The sequence below is a fragment of the Cupressus sempervirens genome, chromosome 5 (assembly GCF_028749045.1).
Source record: "Cupressus sempervirens isolate cs-2001-9-10 chromosome 5, ASM2874904v1, whole genome shotgun sequence".
Taxonomy (NCBI): domain Eukaryota; kingdom Viridiplantae; phylum Streptophyta; class Pinopsida; order Cupressales; family Cupressaceae; genus Cupressus; species Cupressus sempervirens.
In genome coordinates, this window is record NC_143122.1 from 573390891 (window position 1) to 573406013 (window position 15123).

Sequence of the window (15123 nt, forward strand, 5' to 3'; positions counted from 1 at the left end):
AAAGTTGTTTAATACTTGTATAAAAGGGCCAACGGTTAGGGTTGTTTTATAGTGGTGATGAGAAACAGGTTCTTGTGGTGGTATTGAGCTGTAAGGGATTACAAAATTGTAATTAGGTTGTAATCATTGGATTGTAATAATTGTAGTTTAATCCTAACAAGTGGTATTAGAGAAAGGTTGTTTGTTGAGTTATCCTTTGTAGGAAAGTCTCACAATTAAGTGGGAGTCCCACGATTGAGTGGGAGAGATGGAAGATGAGGGTAAGATAAGGGTTGATAGGTTTAATGGGTAGAACTTCTAGTTATGGAAGATGCAAATTGAAGACTATCTTTATCAGGAGGATTTATGGAAATTGTTTGAAGGAAAAGACAAGAATTAGGGATCTATGTCAAATGATGAATAGAATCTTTTAGACAAAAAGGCACTCAAAAGCATTCAATTATTCCTAGCACCATCAGTGGCATTTAATATTACAAAAATGAAGACGACAAAAGAATTGATGCAAACCCTAGTGAAACTATATGAAAAGCTCTCTGCTTCAAACAAGGTATTTCTCATGAAGCATTTATTTAATATAAAAGTGGCAGAAGGTGGATCTGTTACAAATCATTTAAATAAGTTTAATACTATTACTAGTTAGTTATCTTCTATGGGTGTCAATTTTGATGAAGAAATTAGGGCTCTCTTGATTTTTTGTTCTCTGCTTGAAAGTTGGAATGGCTTGGTAATGGCTATGAGTAATTTTGTTCTTGGATCTAGTACCCTAAAATATGATGATGTGATCAGTGTTATTTTGAGTGAGCAAACTCGTAGGAAAACCTTAGTCGATCTACATCAGGAAGTGCTTTGAATGCACAAAGTAGAGGTAGAATGACTGAGAGAGGGAGTAACTTTAAAAATCATGGGAAATCAAGAGGAAAGTCAAAGGGGAGGAAGTCTCAATTGAGAGCACCTAATGATTGCTAGTATTGTGGGAAACTAAGGCACAAAAAGAAAGATTGCTAGAATTGAAAAAAAAATGAAGGAGATAAATTAGATGGAGACAAGGACGCAAATGTGGTAAGTAACAAATTTGAAGAGGATGCTTTGCTTCTATCTTTAGAAAGTGTTGATGATTTGTGGGTTTTAGATTCTAGTGCTTCTTTTCATGCTACACCTCATAGAGGTTATTTCATTGATTATGTCTAAGGGAATTTTGGACTTGTTTATTTGGAGGATAATGAACCTTGTTAGGCTGTTGGAAAGGGAAAAATTAAGATTAAGTTGTAGAATGGGAATCATTGGCTACTACATGAGGTAAGACATGTTCCAAGGCTGAGTAGGAATTTAATTTTAGTAGGGCAACTCGGTGATGAGGGTTGTGTAGTTACTTTTAATGATAAAAATTGGAAGGTTTCAAAAGGTTCCTGTGTAGTAGCAAAAGGTGTGAAATTAGGCACCTTATATCTTTGTACAGGTAATATTGTTCCTTCTACTTTAATTGCTTTAGAGAAAAATGAATGTTCAGGAACAATTGCTACAGTTGAGTAGGAAGAACAAATAGCTACTATAAATTCTGATGCAGTGCTATGGCACAATAGACTTGGGCACATGAGTGAGAAAGGTATGAAAGTACTTCATTGAAAGAAAGTTTTACCAGGTTTAAAATGTGTTAATATGGATTTTTGTAAAAGTTGTGTGTATGGAAAACAAAAGAGAGTGAGTTTTCTGAAGACTAGGAAGGAAAACAAAAGGAGAAATTAGACCTTGTGCATACCGATGTATGGGGACTGACTTAGGTATCTTCCCTTGGTGAGTCTCATTATTATGTTACATTTATTGATGATCCAACTAGAAAAGTATGAGTTTATTTCCTTAGACATAAATTTGATGTATTTCAAACTTTTAAGAAATGGAAATGCTTGGTTGAAAATGAGACTGGTAAGAAATTAAAATGTCTTAGATATAATAATGGTGGTGGGTATTGTAGTCATGAATTTGAAGATTATTGCTCCACTAATGGTATTCATAGACAAAAAATTGTTCCAAGGACTCCACAAGAAAATGGAGTGGTTAAACATATGAATAGGACTATAATGGAGCACGCAAGGAGAATGAGGTTGCATGTTGGGTTGCCCTTACACATGTGGGTAGAGGCTATCAATACTACTATATATTTGATTAATAGAGATCCCTCTACTCCTTTGGGCTATGGTATTCCAGAGGAATCATGGATTGGTAAGAAGGTGAGTTATTCTTTTCTCAAAACCTTTGGTTGTGAATCATTTGCTCACATAGATTCTAAAAATAGAACCAAGCTGGAAGCTAAGTCAAAGAAATGTGTATTTGTTGGATATGGCATTAATGAGTTTGGTTATTGGTTTTGGGATTTTGAAAATTATAAAATTGTAAGAAGTAGGGATGTCGTATCCAATGAGAAAGTGTTGTACAAAGATTTGTTGTAGCAACATGAGAAGAAAGAAGACGAGTATGTAGTGCTAGATAATACTCCAAAAGCTAATGTTCCAACTATTTCTCATGATGTGCAACAACTACAACAAAAAATACCACACACATCGATGAATGTTAGATGGTTAATAAGGAAAATTAGACCTCCACAAAGATCTTCTCTCTCTTTGTATTATATTTTATATACTGATGCTGGCGAACCTGAAAGTTATGATGAAGCTCTACAGATGGATACTAAGATTTAGTGGAAGTCTGCAATGAAAGATGAAATGGACTCTTTGCTGAAGAATAATACATGGGATTTGTGCAATTTTCCTGTAGGTAAAAGAGCTTTGTAGAAAAAGGAATTGATTTTGATGAGATATTTTCTCCTGTTGTTAAGATGACTTCTATCTATACTATTTTAAGTCTTGTGGCTATTGAAGATTTTCATTTAGAGAAGCTTGATGTTAAAACAACCTTCCTTCATGGTGATTTGGATGAAGAGATATATATGGCTTAGCCATAGGGATTTGTAGACAAAGGTAAGGAGAACTTAGTGTGCAAATTGAAGAAAAGTTTATATGGCTTGAAGCAAGAACCTTGGCAATGTTATCTAAAATTTGACAAATTTATGCATGAGCATGGTTACATTAGGTGTCATTCATATCATTGTGTCTATTTTAAAAGGTTGGATGATGATAGCTACATTATTTTATGTTTATATGTTGATGATATGCTTGTAGCTAGGTCTAACATGGATCACATTAAGGGGCTGAAACACCAATTAGCACATGCATTTTCTATGAAGGATTTGGGGGTAAAAAAAAAATTCTTGGTATGAAGATTTGTAGAGATAGGAAAAACATAACATTGATGCTATCTCAAGCTGATTATGTGGAGAAGGTGTTGCAACATTTCTCTGTGGAGAATGCTAAGCTTGTCAGCACACCTTTATTTGGTCATTTAAAGTTGACTAAGGAGATGTGTCCCAAGACACAAGAAGAAGAGGATAAGATGTCCAAGGTACCCTATGCTTCAAGTGTAGGAAGCTTGATGTATGCTATGGTATGTACAAGGCTAGATATTGCACATGTAGTGGGAGTTGTTAGTAGGTATATGAGTCATCCAGGAATCGAGTATTGGAATGCAGTCAAATGGATTCTTAGATATTTGAGAGGAACATCCAATAAGTGTTTACACTTTGGGAGCCCTACTACTAATTTATAGGGCTATTTTGACTTAGATTTGGTAAGGGATATTGATACCAGGCAGAGTACTACAGGTTATATCTTTACTATTGGTGGGGTAGCTGTGAGCTAGGTTTCTAGGTTACAAAAGGTTAATACTTTATCCACTACAAAGGAAAAGTATGTAGCCTATAGAGGTAGCAAAGAAGATGATATGGCTTTAGTTCTTCTTGGAAGAATTGGGAAATCCTCAGAAGGATAATTATTTTTTCACAAATAGTCAGAGTGTCATTCATCTTGAGAAGAATTTAGCTCTACATTCAAAGACAAAACACATATAGTTGCGGTACCATTTTATTCGGTCAATTTTGGAGGATGGATAGTTAAAGTTGGAGAAGATACATACAAATGATAATCTAGTAGATATGTTGACAAAGGTAGTAACAAGGGAGAAGTTGAACTCCTCTTTGGCCTTGGTTGATCTTCTAGACTAAACATGAATAACATAACAACAGAGTCTAGGGTGGTTTGATCTAGTGAGAGCCTCATGGAGTAGCGACATCATTATAGGATCAATCTCCAAGTGGGAGATTGTTGTTTAGTGTGGAGCTTGATTAGTCCCCAAGTGGAAGATTGTTAGTTTGTGGTGACTGATTAGGAAAGTGTTGTACATACTTCATAAATTCTTTGGGGCTAATTTTTTTTTGGGTACTATTCGTAGATTCACTATTTGTAGATTCACCACTAAAGTAATGGCTAATATTTTCTGATTTATGGCTAACATGTAGTAACCCTAAAGTGGTTTAATAATTGTATAAAAGGGCTTAGGGTTATGGTTGTTTTGTAGTGGTGATGCGAAATAGGTTCTTGCGACGGTGTTGAGTTATAAGGGATTACAGATTATAATCAGGTTGTAATCACTGGATTGTAATAATATCGGACTTGTTGTTTGGTGGACATAGCCCAGGGATTGGGTGAACCATGTTAAATTTTGGAGTCTTGTGTTCTTTTCTATGTGATCTATTATTTTTCTATTATTGATTATATTTGCATGAAATTGTTATTTCTATCTGTGGTTTGGTCCTAACAGTAATGACTCCCACTACTTGTGCAATATCTGGCTTTGTACATACCATAGCATACATCAAGCTTCTAATAGCTAAAGCATAAGGTTCCTTGGACATCTTATCCACCTCTTGTTGTGGCTTTGGACACATCTCCTTTGTCAACTTCAAATGACCAAGTAAAGGTGTGCTAACAAATTTAGCATTCTCCATAGAGAAATATTGCAAGACCTTCGCAATATAATCAGCTTGAGATAAAGTTAATTTTTGGTTCTTCTTATATCTATAAATTTCATACCAAGGATTTTCTTTGTTGCCCCCAAATCATTCATACAAAATGAATGTGCTAACTGGCATTTCAAACCCTTAATATGGTCCATGTTAGACCCAGCTACAAGCATATCATCAACATATAAACATAAAATAATGCATATATCATCATCCAACCTCTTAAAATAAACAAAATTATTTGAATGACACCTAATAGATCCATGGCCACACATAAAACTATCAAATTTTAGATACTATTTCTGAGGTGCTTGTTTCAAGCCATATAGATTTTTCTTCAATCTAGACACTAAGTTCTCCTTACCTTTGACCTCAAATCCCTGTGGCTGTGCCATATATATCTCTTCATCTAAATCACTATGAAGGAAGGATTTTTTAACATTAAGCTAATCCAAATGAAAATCTTTAGTAGCCACAATACTTAAAATATTATGAATAGAAGTAATTTTTATAATAGAAGAGAATATCTCATCAAAATCAATGCCCTTTTTCTATGCAAATCCTTTTACAACTAACCAGATTTTAAATCTTTTCTTACCTCCATCCTCTTCTTTCAACCTATGAACCTATTTATTCTATAAATCTCACTTACCAAAAGATAACTTGCATAAATCCCATGTCTTATTTTTTTGCAAGAAGTCAATTTCATCTACCATTACAAACTCCCATTGAATCTTAGTATCCACTTGCACAACTTCATCATAACATTTAGGTTCACCAACATCAGATAGTAGAAAAGAGTATAAAGAGGGAGAAAATCTTTTTGGAGGTCTACTTAGCCTTGTTGATCATCTAACATTCAATGGGTTGTGTGGTATTTTTTGTTGAGGCTTTTGTAGATCATGAGGAATTGCTAAAACATCATTTTTTGGAGTATCATCCAACACTACATAATCTTCTTCTTTCTTCTCATGTTGCTACAACAAATATTTTTTACGACAAGTAGGAGGTCACTGAGGATGTCCATAAGATGGATGTCAATGAGCTATGGGAGAGAATCTATTCCTTAGAGGAAAGAATGTGTGTCTTTACTAAATTTACTTTCAAGATGATGCATGTTGCTACTACCATGTTACATGTACTAAAGGACCAAGAGGCTGATCTGACCAATGAAGACTGCAAAATGTTGTTCAACTTCCTTGTTGAAGACTAGAAAGAGATCCTCCTAAGGGAGAAGGATGATAAGAAGCCTTAAGGCCTTTTCCTCATGCCTATCTATGTTTTTAATTTTTTGGTTGTTGAACTTTGCCAGGTTCAAGGCGATTGTGCCTTTGTTTTTATGCTTTCTTAGTTTTAGTAGTTTTAGTACAAGTAGTAGTTTTTTAATGACTATTGGTACTTTTATCTTTGTGCTTTTGAACAATTTTTTGTGTTAAAAGTAGTAGGGGGTAATTTTGGTTGGTGGTAATCAGTTGGCTGTGGACTAGTTTGATTGTTTTAAGGGCCAACCCCCTTGTTTTTGTTTTTGTTTTTTCAAAAAAAAAAATCTTTTTACAACACTTTCTCAGTGAATATGGCATCCCTGCTTCTTACAATTTTACAATTTTTGAAATCCCAAATGCTATAAACAAATTAATCAATACCATATCCATTAAATATAGATTTCTTTTACTTAGCTTCTATCTTGGTTCTATTTTCAAAATCTATATGAACAAATACTTCACAACCAAAGCTTTTGAGAAAAGAACAACTCACCTTCTTTCTAGTCCATGCTTCCTTTGGAATACCACAACCTAGAGGAGTAGAGAGGCCTCTATTAATCAAATATATATCAGTATTGATAGCCTCTACCCAAATTTTTATGGACAAACCAATATGTAACCTCATGCTCCTTGCACACTCCATTATAGTCATGTTCATGCATTAAACTTCTCTATTTTCATGTGGAGTCTTAGGAATAGTTTTCTATCTATGAATACCATTAGTGGAACAATAATATTCAAATCATGACTGTAATACTCAGCACCATTATTAGATTCAAGACATTTTAATTTTGTACTAATCTCATTCTCAACAAAGCATTTCCATTTCTTAAAATTTTGAAATACATCATATTTCTATCTAAGGAAATAAACCCATATTTTTATATTTGCATCATCAATAAATGTAACATAATAATGATAGCTACCAAGGGAAGATACCTGAGCTAGTCCCTATACACCTATATGCACAAGCTCTAATCTCTCACTTTTATTTCCCTTCCCACTCTTCACAAAACTCACTCTCTTTTGTTTTCCATACATGAAACTTTCATAAAAATCCATATTGACACATTTCAAACCGGGTAAATTTTTCTTTGAATGAAGTAATTTCATACCTTTCTCACTCATGTGCCCAAGTTTATTGTGCCAGAGCACTATATTAGAATCTACAAAAACTGTTTGTTCTCCGTGCTCAACTACAACAACTCTTCCTAAACATTCATTTTTCTTTAAAATAATTAAAGTAGAAGGAACAATATGACCTATACAAAGATATAAGGTGCCTACTTTCACACCTTTTTCTACTACAAGGGGACCTTTTGAAACCTTCCAATTTTTATCATTACAAGTAACTACACAACCCTCATCATCGAGTTTCCCTGATGAAATTAAATTCCCACTCAACCTTGGAACATGTCTTACCTCATGTAGTAACCAATGATTCCCATTCTACATCTTAATCTTAACTTTTCTCTTTCCAACAATCTAATAGGGTTCATTATCACCCAAATGAACAAGCCCAAAATCTCCTTGGACATAATCAATAAAATAACCTCTATGAGGTGTAGCATGAAATGAAGCACCAGAATCTAAAACTCATGAATCATCAATACTTTCTAAAGACAGAAGAAAAGCATCCTCTTCAAATTTTTTACTTAACACATTTGCCTCCTTGTTCCCTTCTGGTTTATCTCCTTCATTGTTCTTTCAAGTCCAAAAATCTTTCATTTCATGCCCTAGTTTACCATAATTCTAGCAATCTCTTAGTCCTCTATATTGAGACCTCTTCCCCTTTGACTTTCCTCTTGATTTCTCATGATTTTTGGAATTACTTCCTCTTAGTCGTTCTACCTTGACATTGTGCATTCAAAGATCTTCCTAATGTAGACCCACTTGAGGTTTTCCTACAAGTTTCTTCACTAAAAATAACACTGATCACATCATCATATTGTAGGGTATCAGATCCAAAGATAGAATTATTCACAACCACTATCAAGCCATTCCAAATTTTAGGCAAAGAACAAAAAATAAAAGAGCCCTAATTTCTTCATCAAAATTGATACTCATAGAGGATAACTAACTAGTAACAATATTAAACTCATTTAAATGATTTGTAGATTCATATTTTCTCATCCTTCATGTACTCAACATAAGGAAGGAGCTCTAGCAATCTACTCTCATATTGAGCTACAGTAAGGCCCCTTTGCTGGAGGTCATGGAACTCCTCAATATGACTTTGTCTAAAATGTTCTAAAAGATACCTATCTCTAAATTTGGCCACAAATGCCTCCCAAGTAAGGGTGTCTACTCTAACACCGCCTATAGTCTCCTCCTACTTCCACTAATTGGAGGCATTGTCTCATGATAAGTGGATAGCAAGTTGTTAGGATTCTTTAGAATAATTGGGAGGGGGGGGGGGGGGGGGGGGGGTGAATCAGTTATTCAAAGTCTAAATGCTCTAATTATACTTTTTTACCAATTATAGTGAGCCCATTAAACTATTCATCCATCCAAGCTGAAATCAACCATCTTAGCAAGTTACAACAAATCAACATGCAGGAATAAAATATGCAAGATCAACACATGACGTAGTGATTTACGTGGAAACCCAATTTGGGAAAAACCACTAGTAACATGCTACTCAATTCTCACTCTTCTACAGTGATGCCCTATTAAAGGCCTACCCTGTTAAAGGCTTACAACACATTGTTAAATGTGACCTTGTTAGAGGATTTCACCATATTGTTAGGAATGGGCCTGATCAAAGGACTTTGGAACATTCACTTGGAATGTCACCTTGTTAAAGGATTGACAACATGGCTATTAAACCAACCTAAGTCCATAGGATTTATACTAACTATTAAAATTTCTAGAGAAACAATAATGGCTTTTGATCTGATACAACTTACAACATATCTTGTAGATTACAGATCACACTTCAGTTCAATCCTTTCCTTGACTTTAATCACTTTAGCTCTGTCAGCTTGTCATCTCAAGCTTCGTCACCTTGAGTCTTCTTGCTCATCATACCAATGCAATCATATCTATGGTCATATAACAAAACAAAGTATCTGTGCTCTCTTTCTCCTTAGCGCCTTCTTCAACACTTCATTCTTTCATGCTTGACCATCTCCTTTTCTTCGTGACCTTATGACTCCTTAAATAGAAATATGGAATACCTTTCCTACTTGATTCTCCCTCTCCAATTTTAGGGTTTCAATAGATTAGGTAGGATACAATGTATCTATCCCATATCTTTCTCTTATCTAGAAATTTCATCTAGAATCCAATTGTATTCACCAAAAATGTTTTAAATAGTGTTCTATGCCACCAGCTCATCATTCTTATCTGCTATCTGATTCACAAAATTCTAGATAACTACCATGTCGGCTCAGATATGGAAAATCTTTGATTTTCAAAATAATGCAGCAACTTGACATCATTGGTTTATTGATGCTTGGGTTCTTCTGTGTTACTCAACACTTGTATCATGCTCAACACCTGATCTTCACTCAGTACCTGAAGGCTGCTCGACACCTGAAGATCACTCGGCACTTGAAGATCACTCGGCACTTCACTTGAAGATCACTCGGCACTTACTAAAGTTAAACTTTTCTCGGCTTCAACTAAGAATCTGTTCGGCACTAACTAGCTTGCTCGACTCTCTCTAATGAACTTAGTTAGGCTTTACAAATGACTTAGCTAAACCTTACCTCTTTGATGTGTTTTAGTGTGTCCATTCTCTATGTCTTAGAGTATGACATCAATACACCATTTCATCAATGGCTTAACTGATCCTTATACTTCATTATAAAATCATAACTTCAACCTTTCTCTAGGTGCTCTAGTTACATCTTATTGATTGCCTCCTCCTTGTCAATCAACCAATTGATAGTATTTGGATCACTAAAGCAATTGTTATTCCTGCAAATAGAAAGTTTGACATCAATGACAAAACAATGATTGAAAACATTCTTTACCAGTTCCATTACTTTTCATTCATGATCTTTTCAATCATTTCCAATAGTCGGGCCTTTAGATTTATGCCATATGGCTGCAAACCAAAGCACCTTTCTAAGCTTTGTAACCATGCCTCTGCCTATGTACCATCTATGGTTTTGGTTAAAAGAGGTGGTTTGAGTTAGATCAAATACATAATCTCATATCCTATGTCTCCAAGTGCTCTCATTATGGTTGGTGGCTCTATGATTGGTGGTGGGTCAATCTGATGAACTGAGGCCTCTTCCTAGTCACCTTGTCCCTCTACATGTATAGGTGGGGGACTCTTGCTTCTTTCCCTATTATCTTCTTTATGTTCCCCTATTCCTTGCTATTTGGACTATGGGCTTACATGTGGCATCCTCTCTTGCACTATTCTGATAAGATTGTGAAAGGTTGTAAAGAGTTGATTAAGATTTTGAGGCTACTTTGGTGGAGGTTTGGCAATTCCATGTCCTGCTAGAGGCTAGAGGTTTTCAGAGGGCTAGAGGCCCTAGAGGTTCTTAGAGGGCTAGAGGCCCTACTAGATCACTATTTAAAAATAAAATTAAAAAAATTGATTGGTTGTGTTTTACCTTGTAAATTTAGCATGACATTTTGGTATCAGTGCTGTTGGTTACAACAATGGAGCCTAACCCATTACACTTAACTCATTAAAACTAAAACCTATGTAGGATGCTTGTTGTTACCCATAATGGTTCTCAGAGGGCTAGAGGCCCTAGAGGGTCATGAGATTTATGTGGGGATTTATATGGATCTTTAATTACAAGCAATTTAGGGGCTAGGACATTATAGTTATTTGAGTTTTACTATATATTATTTTACTTACCCTCCAACCCCAAGATCCTTAGTATGTTCTCTTGATTAAAATATTGTTCTGTAATCTAGGAGAGGGAATTATTTTCTTTCCCATACATTTTCTAGAGACTTAAAGTGCACCTATAGGCTTGTCCCTTTATGGGTTTTGAACTATGTATTCATACTCAAGCTATTTTCCCTCTTATCCTATCATGGTATTTAAATGAATATATTTGAGGATGTAATGATGTTACCTAACCTAAGAATTTATTAGGACTTGGAAACCAAATGGACTAATTTTTCATACACATGAAATGGGTTATCAAATATGATATCTTTCTTTCATTATAATGAATGCATAGCATATACATTTACACTACAACCAATTATGTATTGAATTAAATCAACCATTTTCAAGAAAAATTGCAATCCTCTATGAAATATTTACACTAATTGAATTGAGAGGAGAAGTGTTTAACTTACATGATTTTCCATATTGTATCAATCACATAATGTAGAGAATTATAATGAATATTTTCTTACATTTACAACTTCTCAATAATATCCTTATCCTTTTTTGAACTATATGCAATAATATGGAAAAATTTCACTTTACATCACATTGAAAGAAAAAAAAATGGAGAATATTCTTTAGAACAATTTTTGTGATAACATGGGAAGGTTGATCTCTCTACACACTTGAACTTTCAACATTGTCAAGGTGAAACCGTAACATCTTCAAGGAATCCATCTTCACAAAACTTGCACATGCACACAAACTAGGAACCATGGAGGCTCACCTCCCATCCCAGGCTTCCATGAAGCCACCCATCAAGCAGGGAAACCAAGATCCAAATAGGATACACACACACCACATTTGATAATGCATGAGAACATATAATACAACACATAACACTCCCTTCCAAGGTTTACACATTGGTTCACCATTGGAATCATAAGAACATTGGGTGAAGTTGGGCTCTTAAGAGGAGATTTTCCATGTCAATACAACTCACACACATTGAATTTCACCATGCCTCTACAAGGCTTGCATCATACATTCCTCTCTTCATAATTTCTACTTATCACCCCCAAATTAATATTTCCACTTATCACTCCCAAACATAATATCAAGACATTGGCTTCAATGGAGTCCATACTCCATGAAATCTTTCCCCTTCTCTCCAAGAGAAGTGGCTCTCTACTACATTGTTGAGCCCAACTAATCCCTTCACCCAAGGCTTCTCTTCCCTCCCAAGGGTGAGCAAATCCTTCACACTCATGACCACATTGAACATTCAAATCAAAAAAGAAAGTCAAGAAGGAAAGTCAAGAAATTAACATGAACACAATATGCATTCACATTTTCACCACACAATACCCAAATATACAATACAAAGATTCATCAAACAATGCATGATTCCATGACACATATTTCATGCTTATAGATGTGTTTTGTAATACTAAAAGGAAAGAAAATAAACATGGTTTGAATCACCAACCTTGGTCCAAGCTAAAGGCAATGATAATTGTAGTAGAGCTCCCTCAATCTTCCTCCAAACCCTAACTATCTTGAAACTTAGAGAGTGGGTGAAAAACCCACTAATTTGACCAAGACTCTCTAATAAGACCTTCTCACTAACTATTTTAGCAAAGACACCTAGCCACTTCCTCTTACAAACTTTTCTCTAAATTTTCTACATTTTACTTGTGGGAACATGGGAGAAAACACATGTGACAATTTCAAATTCGAGTTGATGGAAGAATACATGGGTAAAGGGACCTCCTAGGCTATCTAGGCACTCACATGGTCAAAATTAGGTCCCTAACTTGATATACTATCATATGGGTAACTTATTTTAACAAAAAGACACCTTAGGACTAGCTAATGACCCCTCAAAACTCTAGCCAAGTCCAAATTCGAATTTCATTTGATTGTGACCCATCCTACCCCTTGTCAAGTGGGTTTACTTACTCATTAATAGGGTTATTAGTTTTAGGGTAAATTTCCACCATGGTCAAAACCCTAAATGACATGTCAATTACACACAAAATCCACAAGTGTAAAGTGACACATAAGAACACATTCCACATCACCATGACATGCTCCTAATGCATCATTATGATTAAAAATTTCCACATGCAAGAAAACTCACATTTATGAAGAAAAATACTTTCACAACAAGGCTTTTGAATCTTCCAAAGATTCGCCTTGGTTAAACTATGTTCACAAAGGTTTGAAATTTGTTCACCCCAAGAATTTTGATGGTTCCACTTCCTCACAATAAACCTGAGCATCAGTAGTCCAAGGAGGTCATATAAAATATATATATCATAAATGCAAACAATTTCATAATTCAATTTCAATTTCCTTCCCTAGTCATTTCAAATAGTTCGTTCAAAAAATCAAAATCTGCATATCATAAGTCATCATAATCAAATTAAAATTTATTTTCATATCATAATCATTTATCTACATATCATAAATCATCATAATCAAATTAACATTTATCTACGTATCATAAAATCATCATAATAAAATTAACATTTGCATCGCATTATAATCTAATACTATCATGTCATAAAACTACATCCGTATATGTTCGATCATTTCATACACAACATTAGATTCTTACTGTATATCAGAAATCTAAAACACTACTGAAGCATCAAAATCAATCGATAAAACAATCCACTATACATCTAGGTCTCAAACAATTGTCAAGATATACAAGTCTCAAATATCAAAATGTGACTAAAACATTTATGCTATGATGGGTTGGGTTGAGGCCTCACATCCTCATTTATCATAGTTCCTCGGTTCTTGGTTTTTCCTTCTAATGGCTTCCATAAATACTTCTAATAGAGATAGTCCTCCATTTTCATTTTCCATAATTAAAATTTATGCCCATTAAACTTGTCAACCTTTAGCTTACCCTCATCTACCATCACTCCCACTCAACCATGAGACATTCTTGTAGAGGATAACTAAAAAACAACCTCACTCTGATACCAATTGTTAGGATTAAACCATAGACAATAATAATAATTACATGAAAATATAAACAATATTAAGAAATAATAAATCACATAGAAAAGAACATAAGACACCAGATTTAACATGGTTCACCCAAACCCTAGGCTACACCCAACAAACAACAAGTCCAATATTATTACGATCCAATTATTACAACCTGATTAAAATCCATAATCCCTTACAAATCAATACCACCACAAGAATTTTTTTTGGCATCACACCTTATGGAAAAATCCCTAACCCTAAGCCCTTTTATACAAGTATTTTTTTGCTTTAGGGTTATAGTTAATTACAACATGTCAGTCAAAAATTGCCGATAAAATAGGGCCCAATTTTTTTTAGGGCATTGCCCCAAAGAATTATGAAGTATGTATAGTAATTCCTTGGTCAGTCACCACAAGCTAACAATCTCTCACTTGGGGACTGATTAGGCTCCACACTAGACAACATACCCTACATGCCCATGTCATCACATGATGAGTGCCCATAGGAAAAAAATATTACCAACCCAACCCCAATGAACATAACTCCACCAGTAACAACCTAGAGATTGGGCCTCACAAGAATATAAAAAATGCATACACACATTATCATGTATGGGTGCACCAATGTCACAAATATCATAAGACAAGGGTTAGATGACAACATAAGAAAAATAACACTCAATTGACCTATACCTAGGAGTACAAATTCTATAAAAATCCCAATGAACAATAAAACCAAACATCATGACTCACTCCATTGGCCTAAATCTAGGATTATGGATTCTACATGAATCCTAATGATGCAACCAAACCAAACATCATGAACTCACTCAATCAACCTAAATTTGGGAGTACGGATTCAATATGAATCCCAATGTAAACATAAAGATGCAATGGTGGTTGGATTGACATCCTACAAATAATATAAATCCATGACTAACACCATGCCATGAAAACTCAAGAAAACTAGGTAACATGCAAATCAAGTTGAAAACCTCAAAAATGCAATGTTGATGAAAATCAATGAAAATAAAACCCATTCAACCCAAGGGTGAATGAGTGACATAAATCCAATAAACCTTTATTAAATTGGAATGCGTCCAATTTAAGATGATATATTCAACCCCCAATTTA